Source organism: Neoarius graeffei, chromosome 8, assembly GCF_027579695.1.
Source record: "Neoarius graeffei isolate fNeoGra1 chromosome 8, fNeoGra1.pri, whole genome shotgun sequence".
Taxonomy (NCBI): domain Eukaryota; kingdom Metazoa; phylum Chordata; class Actinopteri; order Siluriformes; family Ariidae; genus Neoarius; species Neoarius graeffei.
The window spans coordinates 78,805,717-78,817,892 of NC_083576.1; positions in this window are offsets into that span (position 1 = coordinate 78,805,717).

The following is a 12,176-nucleotide window of genomic DNA, read 5'->3' on the forward strand; positions in this document are numbered from 1 at the left end:
TCACAACCAGGAAGTATGGTGGTGGCAGCACAGTTCAAAGACATGCAGTTAGGTTAACATGGGGCGGCCTTGGTTGAAGTGCCCTTGAGAAAGGTACCTAGCCCCACATACCAGGTGGCACGGTGGTGTAATGGTTAGCACTGTCACCTCACAGCAAGAAGGTTCTGGGCTCGAGCCCAGTGGCTGACAGGGGGCCTTTTTGTGTGGAGTTTGCATGTTCTCCCCGTGTCTGCGTGAGTTTCCTCCGGGTGCTCTGGTTTCCCCCACAGTTCAAAGACATGCAGTTAGGTTAACATGGGGTGACCTTGGGCTGAAGTGCCCTTGAGCAAGGTACCTAACCCCTAACTGCTCCCCAGGCACTGTAGTATGGCTGCCCACTGCTCTGGGTGTGTGTGTTCACTGCTTCAGATGGGTTAAATACAGAGGATGAATTTCACTGTGCTTGAGTGTGCATGTGCCAAATAAAGGTTTCTTCTTCTTGGGATGGTGTTCTGAAGCTTGCAAGTTTCCACCTTTCTTCTCCAAACATAATGATCGTCATGACCAAACAGTTCAATTTTTGTTTCATCAGACCTCAGGACTTGTTTCCAAAAATTAAGATCTTTGTCCCTGTGTGCAGCTGCAAACTGTAATCTGGGTTTTTTTTCTGGTGGTTTTGGAGCAGTGGCTTTCTCCTTGCCAAGTGGCCTTTCAGCTCCTCTTGGTACAGAACTCGTTTTACTGTGGATAATGATACTTTATAAGGTCCTTGTAAGCAAGGATGCTTGTAAGCTTCTTTACAAGGTCTTTCGTTGTTGTTCTGGGGTTCATTTGCATATTTTGCACCAAAGCAAATTCATCTCTGGGACACAGAAGCAATCTACTTCCTGAGCGATATGATCACTGTGTGCTCCCCTGGTGTTTAGACTTGTGTATTATCGTTTGAACAGATGAACGTGGGACCTTCAGGCATCTGGAGATTGTACCCAAGGATGAACCAGACTTGTGAAGATCCACAATTCTTTTCCTGATGTCTTGGTTGATTTCTTTTGATTTTCCCATGATGTCACGCAAAAAGGCCCTTGTGTTTGAAGGTGTGCCTTAAAATACATCCACAGGTGTGCCTCCAGTTAACTCAAATGATGTCAATTAGCCTATCAGAAGCTTCTAATGCCAAAACATCATCATGCTGAATGCTCCAAGCTGTTTAAAGTCACAGTCAACTTAGTGTATGTAAACTTCAGACTTTGATGAACATAATTAAAAATTCTCAGAAAAATTCTCTCTCTGATTATTCTGACATTTTACAAATAAAGAAATGGGGATCCTAACGGAGCTAAAACAGGAAAAGTTTCCTCAATTTTACTGTCAGACATGGAGGGAAAAAAAAGTTTGGGTCTTTTTCTAAACTGTATATAAACTTCTGGTTGCAAGTATAGTCCTCACACGGTGAAGTTCTTGTCCAGATATATACAGTAGGGGATTATTTAGAGTTCAGGAGTCTGATGGCTTGGGGGGAAGAAGCTGTTCCTGAACCTAATTGTTCCGAATACCACGGAACCTCTTGCCAGAGGGCAGCAGGGAGAACAGTCCGTGATGTGAATGGGTGGGGTCTTTAATGTTCTGGGCTCTGGTCAGACAGCGTTCAACTGCAGTGTCTTGGATGGAAGGCAGAGACGTCCCGATGATCTTTTCCTCTGTCCTCACCACTCTTCGTACAATCTTCCAGTCTGAAACTTTGCAGTCCCCAAACCAGACAGAGATGAAGCTGGTCAGTACACTCTCTATAGAGTTCCTATAGAAAGTGGTGATGATGGGAGGGGGGAGGTATGTTCTTCTCATCCAGCGCAGAAAGTGCAGGCGCTTCTGTGCTCTCTTCGCAAGAGAGGTGATGTTGAGGGACCAAGTCAGATTGTCTGTGATTGTGAAATGACGATTTTCACTCATAAAGTACATTGAATTATTTTCAGGAAGGAAAATGTAGATCTGTTTTACAGTTCTCGTACAAAAAAAAAAATAATTCCAAGAAATTAATAAGTCGGTTAATGATCCCACCCCCCTGAAAAAGCACGATTTTTGTTTTTTATGATAATGAGCTGTGACAGCAATCTTGGATTTCTTGGTTTCGTTGAAGAGTTTTACTCGGGACTGTGTGTTGTAGGGTTTTACATAAAACATTGGAGGGTTCCACTATACAGGCAAACCAAATAACCTTAAGGCATCATTATATTAACATTTTTGTGCGATTTGCAGCAAACATCTTCTTGTTTGGGGCGGCACGGTGGCGTAGTGGTTAGCACTGTTGCCTTACAGCAAGAAAGTTCCGGGTTCCAGCCCAGTGGCCTTTCTGTGTGGAGTTTGCATGTTCTCCCCGTGTCTGCGTGGGTTTCCTCCGGGTGCTCCGGTTTCCCCCACAGTCCAAAGACATGCAGGTTAGGCTAACTGGTGGCTCTAAGTTGATCGTAGGTGTGAATGTGAATGGTTGTTTATCTCTATGTGTCAGCCCTGTGATGATCTGGTGACTTGTCCTGCCTCTTGCCCATAGTCAGCTGGGATAGGCTCCAGCTTGCTCACAACCCTGCACAGGATAAGTGGTTATGAATGGATGGATCTTCTTGTTTTTTGTTTCATCTTGTATTGGAGGAATGCAAACATTTGCATACACCATATACCTGTACATAATTTAAAAAAAAGCATTTATCTGCAGCATCTGCCAAACAAATTCCATGTATGTTGTTTCTATAGAAACTAGGGGTTTCCCTATTTGGATCGATATGTTGATTTAAGACAGCAATTGAAACAAATTGATATAATTGATGATAAATATATTATTAAAAAAGGACAGATAACTGGTGGGGAAAAACAAACAAATAAACAATTCACATACAGTACCAATCAAAAGTTTGTACACCCCGTTCATGAGCATGCAGAGGTGTTTCTGTATTTTGTATTTTCCATATTATAGAACAATACTGAAGACGTCAAAACTATAAAATAACATATGGAACATATATGGAATTATGTTTGTTCACAAACAAAACATGCTTGATATTTTAGATTCTTCAGTGTGTCCAGCACTTACCTTGATGACACTTTGCACACGATTGGCATTATCTTAACCACATTCATGAGGAAGTCAGCTGGATTGCTTTTCAATTAACAGGTGTGTCTCATCAAAAGGCAACTAGTGGACAAGTTTCTTGCCTTAATGCGTTTGAGATCAAACATCCATCCATTATCCATAACCGCTTATCCTGTGTAGGGTCACGGGCAAGCTGGAGCCTATCCCAGCTGACTATGGGCAAGAGGCGGGGTACACCCTGGACAAGTCACCAGATCATCGCAGGACTGACACTTATGGGCCTTTTCCACTACCCTTTTTCAGCTCACTTCAGCTCACTTCAGCCCAACACGGCTCGTGTTTCGACTACCTCAGAGCAGCACGACTGAGCTCACTTCAGCCTTACTCAGCACCCAAAACTCGCACGGTTTTGGAGTGAGGCTGAAGTGAGCCCAACCGAGCCGAGTGGGGCTAGGGGCGTGAGGAGACACTCCCCTGTGCACTGATTGGTGAGGAGGAGTGTCCTCACATGCCCATACACGCCCCGCGAGCACGCTGGGATCTGTAAACACCGTAAACCCGGAAGAAGAAGAATTACGAAGCCTTATGCGCCTCGCCTCATCTATACGCTCTTGCCAGTATCTGTTGCCGTTGTCAATGACAACAAGCCACAGCACCAAGACCAGCAACACTAACGACTCCATGTCCTCCATGTTTATTGTTTACTATCCGGGTCGTGAGACTACCGCTTAAAAGATCATTGATGTCACTGTTTGCGACGCCTAACGACATCACGTGACGTCCACCCACTTTCGCTAACTCCACCCAATGTGTCCACCCACTTCCAGCCAGCACGGTTCAGCGTGGTTGTAGTCGAAATGCAACCCCAACAGCCCCGCTCAGCTCGACTCAGCCCAACTCAGCACTGCACGGCTCAGCCCAACTCAGCCGCGTTGGTAGTGGAAAAGCCCCAATAGAGACACAACCATTCACATTCACACCTATGGTCAATTTAGAGCCACCAATTAGCCTAACCTGCATGTCTTTGGACTGTGGGGGAAACCGGAGCACCCGGAGGAAACCCACACAGACACGGGGAGAACATGAAAACTCCACACAGAAAGGCCCCCGTCAGCCACTGGGCTCAATCCCAGAACCTTCTTGCTATGAGGCGACAGTGCTAACCACTACACCACCGTGCCGCCTTTAGATCAAACAGTAAATCGTAAATAATAATAATAATAATAACTAAATAAATAGCCCTGTTTGACAATTGTAGTCATCTATATTATGTCAAGAACTGCTCAACTAAGTAAAGAGAAATGACATCCATCATTACTTAAATTACACTGAATTAGAAAGTGTGTCCAAACTTATGACTGATACTGTCGGTCTGAATTGTACCATATCGTATCGTGAGGTTGTTCACCTAACTGAAACTGACTGTATCCATACACTGTCAGAAATAGGAGTACAGTAGGAGTCCATTTCTGTCCCTCAAGGTACAATCGACACTAATATACCCCCCAGGGCTTATTATTGGACCTCGAGGTAACTATGTCTTCTTTTTTGGGCCAAAAATGTATATATATGTCCCCAAGCAGTATATAAAAGTTACAAATATGTACCTTAGAGGGTTCTGCACTAATGACAAGCCAGTGTACCACTAAAGGTACAGTAGTATACTTTATTTTCTGAGAGTGTATAAAAACCTATGATTTTCCTCACAGACAGAACTACTGTCAAATCTGCAGTTCTAGAAAATTAATTAACACCTTCTGACCAATCTGAATTGGGAATTCCACAGTGCTGTTGCCCAGATTAGATTAGATTAGATTAGATTAGATTAGATTAGATTAGATTAGATTAGAACTTTATTGATCCCTTTGGGAGGGTACCCTCAGGGAAATTAAAATTAAAATTGAATGAAAAAAAGAAAAAAGAAAATCAGGAATCATCAATCTGGAGACAAATAGCGTTTGAGGACAAAGAAACTAGCAAGATAATTTCGTGAGTGGGTTTTATAGAGCGTTCATTCATTATCCGATGTAACGGAAATGTTCAAATATTGTATTTTAATCATGGCACAAAATTACATCAGTTCAGAAGTTTGCATCTTACTTCCTGAATGTAATACTGTATAAACATTCTGTAATAGCTTGCTTCCCTAGCCATTTGCTTTATAAATTCCTCTTTTATATCAGCTTTCAGCTCCACTCAGCTGCAATTTATTCCATTTCCTCTTGTTTTTGTCGTTGCACACATATCACTCATTTTTAACTTCTTGGAATTCTATTTTTACTTTTTTTCCATTCAAACCCCACAGACATTCCGGAAGTTTTCTAGGGAAATGGCCAAAACTTTGCTAAACTCTGGCCCACCAGGAAAGTTATTATAGACCCCTGCAATAAATCATGATTTCCTGACCTTGAGTCCCATTCTTTTCCAGTTTAGTTTCTAACCAACATGTTGACCTTGATTAACCTTCAAGCGGTGCAAGACTGGAATGGGTGCTGTGCTGAAGTCTGCAAAAGGATAACCATGAAATCCAGATAATGCTGAACCAAAAACTCGAGTCAAAAGCTTTAGTAATTCTGACTGAATATACAGTACTGTGCAAAAGTCTTAGGCACATATATAGAAATGCTGTAGAGCAAAAAATGGCTTAAAAATAAGAAAATGAAATGTTTCAATGTTAAAAAAATACTATAAACAGTAAGAAAGAAAGAAAGAAAGAAAGAACAACTTTATTCATCACACACTTGTGAAATTCCTCTCTGCATTTAACCCATCTGAAGCAGTGAAAACACACATGCACACACACGTGAGCAATGAGCACACACACATACCCAGAGCAGTGGGCAGCCATGCTAACAGCACCCGGGGAGCAGTTGGCAATTAGGTGCCTCGCTCAAGGGCACTTCAGCCCAAGGCCATTCCATATTAACCTAACCGCATGTCTTTGAACTGGAGGGGAAACCAGAGCACCCGGAGGAAACCCACACAGACACGGGGAGAACATGCAAACTCCACACAGAAAGGCCCCCACTGGCCGCTAACCCAGAATTTTCTTGCTGTGAGGCGACTGTGCTAACCACTTACACCACCGTGCCGCCCAAGCACTAATCTATCTCATCTCATCTCATTATCTTTAGCCGCTTTATCCTTCTACAGGGTCGCAGGCAAGCTGGAGCCTATCCCAGCTGACTACGGGCGAAAGGCGGGGTACACCCTGGACAAGTCGCCAGGTCATCACAGGGCTGACACATAGACACAGACAACCATTCACACTCACACCTACGGTCAATTTAGAGTCACCAGTTAACCTAACCTGCATGTCTTTGGACTGTGGGGGAAACCGGAGCACCCGGAGGAAACCCATGTGGACACGGGGAGAACATGCAAACTCCACACAGAAAGGCCCTCGCCGGCCCCGGGGCTCGAACCCAGGACCTTCTTGCTGTGAGGCAACAGCGCTAACCACTTACACCACCGTGCCGCCCAAGCACTAATCTATAATAAATGAAATAAAGTCAATATTTGGTGTGAGACGACCCTTTGCTAAAAAAAAAATAGTAGTCTCAGGTCCAGTGAGTGCAGTTTTATGCGGAAATGAGCTGTAGGTTTCACTGAGCATCTTCCAGAACCAGCCACAGTTCTTCTGGACACTTTGACTGTCACATTCGCGTCTTCATTTTGCACCAAAACCCAGCAGCCTTCATTATGTTTTCTTTTTTAATCTGAAAAGTGCTCTCTTATGGAATATGCTGCTCAGATACAAACTTTTTTCTGTAACATTTAATTTTGTGCTGGAAAAAATGAACGTTTGGAACTCTAAAATGTTTTTGTACTGACTCGATAATGCAGAAGTCATCAAATAGAAATCTATAACAAAGTCTGGATGAAAAAAATACAAGCTGCCTAAGATTTTTGCACAGTACTGTAGGTACATACACAAATACATGTCACTTATTTACTAGAATTGGAGCATGTGACTTCATACTGTATACTGTATACTGTTAATGTACTTTTGGTGTAATTTTTGACACAAGACTCCTGAATGCAATTCCCAAGGAAGGCTTAGCTCGGAATAACAGGATACATCAGCTTGTAAATACAATTTGTAGGAAATTTTTATCTTGATACAAAAACTGTGGATCTTTTTTATTGAGTCAGTGAAATGATTATTGCATTTTATTTGCTTGCATGGCCTTCCTTTCTTTGAGATGGAACGTAGCACAGATGGCTTAGTCCACTGATATACTGTATTTTCAAGACAAACCCTGGAATCTGGAACTTTCTGCTGACAGAAAAGCACTGGGAGGCATCAGACACATGTTGATGGTTACTCTGCAGACCAAAACACTACAGATGGGAACAACTATGTTGGCCACACTGATAATTTTTCAGATTTTGGATCCTAACATCCTGCATGTGTAACAAAGATGTTCTCTTACAATGTAGTAATAAAACTGTCAAAATTTAACAGTTACTGAATGCATTTATTTTAGCAGTTTTGTCCACTCACACCTACTCATAACTAATTGCATTATCTGAAAGTTAGGAGAGGCGGCACAGTGGTGTAGTGCTTAGCACTGTCGCCTCACAGCAAGAAGGTCCTGGATTCGAGCCCCGTGGCCGGCGAGGGCCTTTCTGTGCGGAGTTTGCATGTTCTTCCCGTGTCCGCGTGGGTTTCCTCCGGGTGCTCCGGTTTCCCCCACAGTCCAAAGACATGCAGGTTAGGTTAACTGGTGACTCTAAATTGACCGTAGGTGTGAATGTGAGTGTGAATGGTTGTCTGTGTCTATGTGTCAGCCCTGTGATGACCTGGCAACTTGTCCAGGGTGTACCCCGCCTTTCGCCCGTAGTCAGCTGGGATAGGCTCCAGCTTGCCTGCGACCCTGTAGAACAGGATAAAGCAGCTAGAGATAATGAGATGAGATGAAAGTTAGGAACATTGATGAAGACTTTAAGCTCCACCAACTTTGCACAATCACATTGTATATCAAGCTAGCATATCTATCTATCTACAGTCCTGTGCAAAAGCCTTAGGCACATGTAAAGAAATGCTGTTGATAAAAAATGACTTAAAAATTATGAAATGAAATGTTTCAACATGGGCGGCACGGTGGTGTAGTGGTTAGCGCTGTCGCCTCACAGCAAGAAGGTCCTGGGTTTGAGCCCCGGGGCCGGCGAGGGCCTTTCTGTGTGGAGTTTGCATGTTCTTCCCATGTCCGCGTGGGTTTCCTCCGGGTGCTCCGGTTTCCCCCACAGTCCAAAGACATGCAGGTTAGGTTAATTGGTGACTCTAAATTGACCGTAGGTGTGAATGTGAGTGTGAATGGTTGTCTGTGTCTATGTGTCAGCCCTGTGATGACCTGGTGACTTGTCCAGGGTGTACCCCGCCTTTCGCCCATAGTCAGCTGGGATAGGCTCCAGCTTGCCTGTGACCCTGTAGAAGGATAAAGCGGCTAGAGATAATGAGATGAGATGTTTCAACATTAAAAAAAATACTATAAGCAGTAAGCCATAAATGAATAAATACAAAGTCAGTATTTGGTGTGAGACGACCCTTTGCTTTAAAACAAACAAACTGTAGTCTCAGGTCCAATGAGTGCAGTTTTATGCGGAAATGAGCTGTAGGTTTTACTGAGCATCTTCCAGAACCAGCCCCAGTTCTTCTGGACACTTTGACTGTCGCACTCGCTTCTTCATTTTGCACCAAAATCCAGCAGCCTTCATTATGTTTTCTTTTTATTATCCCCTGCCCAAACAAAGTTTGGTGGGGAATATAGAAACGGGTTCCATCCGTCCGTCTGGCATGTCCGTCCAGTCACGTTTTTGTTTCTGGTCCATATCTTTAAAACTACTGAAGATATCTTCATGAAACTTTGTATACATATCAAGCAACATGTGAACTGGTGCCTTTTGCTATTTTGGATTTTTGAAAAAAAAAATTTTTTTTTTTTTCCAAATTTTTACATAAAAAATAGATTTTGACTTAGAGCAATGTTCATTTCCGGAGCATATATCCAAAACTATTCATGATACGGATTTGAAACTTGGTATACATGTTAACAAGGTGATGTACTGTAGATGTGCCTTTTTATCCTAAGAAATTTGAGAACTTTTTAATTTTTCATGTTTCCATGGAAACAATTTCAGACTTAGTCTCTCAGGTTAGTCTTAAGGCCAATTTATGCTGACAACCCAGTCCTCGCAGACGGCATCGCAGATAGCGTCTGCGTAGCCCCCCCACCTTCGCAGACGCTCTGTGCGCACCTCCCAAAAATTGTGACCACCGCAGAAGCCTCGCAGACAGCGTCGCAGACAAGAGGGCTCCGATTGGTCCACTCTACATCCGCTGTACACGCACTTCTGCTTCCCTACTTTCCCGGTTTGGTTTGTTTTCACGACCGCCATTTTTAAAAACACGAGCGAAGATGGAGCAGCACGAAGAGCGGTTGATCGAGGAAGTACGTACATCTATACGACTCCAGTTCTAGTCATTATAAGTAACCGGAGGATAAACACTCCACTAACCACATCCACCAACTACTCCTAGCGATTTCGTGACTTCGCACCCCCTTGCGTTGTGGCGGTGAATAACATCGCGCACGCCTATTACTCCCCGCTCAACGATAAATTACAACTGTCTGCGAAAAGCTATCTGCGAAAGCCTTGTCGTAAGAGCATGCAGAGGCCATTAGGGGTAGGTTTTGTTTCCGGCACAGAATTTGAAAACTATGAGCGGTATGGTCTTGAAAGTTGGTACCGTATATGTGTTGATTAAGTAATGTATATGTGCCTTTTGATACTAAGAAATGTGAGAAATTTTAATTTTTATCTCACCTGGACCAAAGGTCCGGTGGGTTTATGCCATGGGCTGCTGAGGTCAGTGTAAAGAGGTCGGGTTGGTTTCCTGCAGCACAACTTGAAAAATGTAACAAATAATATCTTGAAACTTGGTACGGTATATAGTTGGTATATAGGGCGCGGGATATAGATGACTCTGTCTTCTTGTTTAATCTGAAAAATGCTCCCTTATGTAATATGCTGCTCAGATACAACCTTTTTTTTTTCTGTAACATTTAATTTTGTGCTGGAAAATGAATGAACGTTTGGAACTCCTAAAATGTTTTTTGTACTGACTTGATATCTCATTCATCTCATTATCTCTAGCCGCTTTATCCTTCTACAGGGTCGCAGGCAAGCTGGAGCCTATCCCAGCTGACTACGGGCGAAAGGCGGGGTACACCCTGGACAAGTCGCCAGGTCATCACAGGGCTGACACATAGACACAGACAACCATTCACACCTACGGTCAATTTAGAGTCACCAGTTAACCTAACCTGCATGTCTTTGGACTGTGGGGGAAACCGGAGCACCCGGAGGAAACCCACGCGGACAACATGCAAACTCCACACAGAAAGGCCCTCGCCAGCCCCGGGGCTCGAACCCAGGACCTTCTTGCTGTGAGGCGACAGCGCTAACCACTACACCACCGTGCCGCCTGACTTGATATCATAAAATAGAAATCTATAACAAAGTTTGGATGGAAAAAACAACAATAACAGGGTTCCAAGACTTTTGCACAGTACTGTATGTCAGTTTCTTTTAAAAAAAAATCTTAAAAAGCATACTTAATAGTAATAATAGAAATGAAATGAAATCACACTGTATATTTAAAACCATTTTTTTCTACATCTCCGTTTTTAGATTACCTGCGTTCATGCAATTTTGCCTCATGGCCCTTTTCAGAAGGACGCACGATTTCACATCCGGTGTTTCCTTGAGTAAGCAATAAAAAATTTTATACGGTATATGGCAACAAACCGGACCGTGCATTCACAGTTCATATGAAATTGTTTGCAGTATGCCGAGCATACGAAGTAGGTTTCATCAAGGTTGTATTCGCCTTTTACTAGGAACAATAACAGTGATATACACCGTCATAAAACTTTAAAAGCCTCCACAGATGGTATCTCCAACAAGATATGATCTAAGCAAACATTAAGTAAAACGCTCTTCAGCCTTCAAAAATGTCCATGTTGTGTTACCTGTTTTCTCTGAACCCTGTGACTTTGACTGAGACATTTTCTCTGTAATGAAAGTGGTTCAGCAAACTATAGTCATTAGACGTATTGATGATGACAGAAAGGGTCGGGGCTTGAGGTATGGCTCATCCACATGGTGAGTAAACACATCTCTGTTGTTTCAGGGATGGTGTCCTATTCCAAAACACACTAAGCCAACTTAAGAGGGCAAAAAAGGACAATGTAAACAAATTGGCATTTTATCAAGCAGTGTAGTATCAGCGAGCCCACATGGGACACGAAGGCACACAAGGACAAACTTTAGGAAAACCATTCACTGTTGCCATACCCATGAAATTAAAAAGAAAAAAAAAAGTGACTCCTTTGGGAACTGGCACACTGCGGCAAATCAATACAAATTGCAATTCATGTAGAATATTTTCTCCTAATGGTATAACAAAATTCATGTCCAAGGAATACAAAAACAGGCATAAGTTCTTAAGCAAGGAAATATCAGACTTTCATTTATCCAAGGCACTACGATAGGTCTCTAGAAACTTTTACTGTGGCACGGAACAGTGCCCGGAGTTCTGATTTAAAGCCCAGAGAGGAGTCGGCCATAGTTCACTGCTCTAATTATTTCCAGTTCATGTAATAGTTCTACTTCTTAAATAACTTGTCTCTTCCCTTCTTCCTTCCTTCTTTCCTTCATTCTTCACTGAACACTGCATATGTATACATAAACCTCCATAAAGCATCACCAGTCAGGCTTTTAGCTGGTAGATATTTGATTTTGTTACCTCGCCTGCGACGGAGTAAGCTTGCGAAAATCGGAGATTTGTGTTACATGTTGAGCTGTCCGTTTGTTTGTTGGTGCTCTAGCGTTGTCGTTTCTTGACCAATCTTCACCAAAATGCACAGGATAACTCACTAGGGTCACACAAAGACATCATTAGTTTTTGATGGGTCAAGGTCAAAGGTCACCAAGGCCAAATCTTGTAAAAACACCTAATCGGCCATAACTTCCAAACTAGCGTTCGTATCGAAATGGGACTGGTGGCATTGGAAAGCATTTTTGGGGCTTTTTTCACCTTTTTATT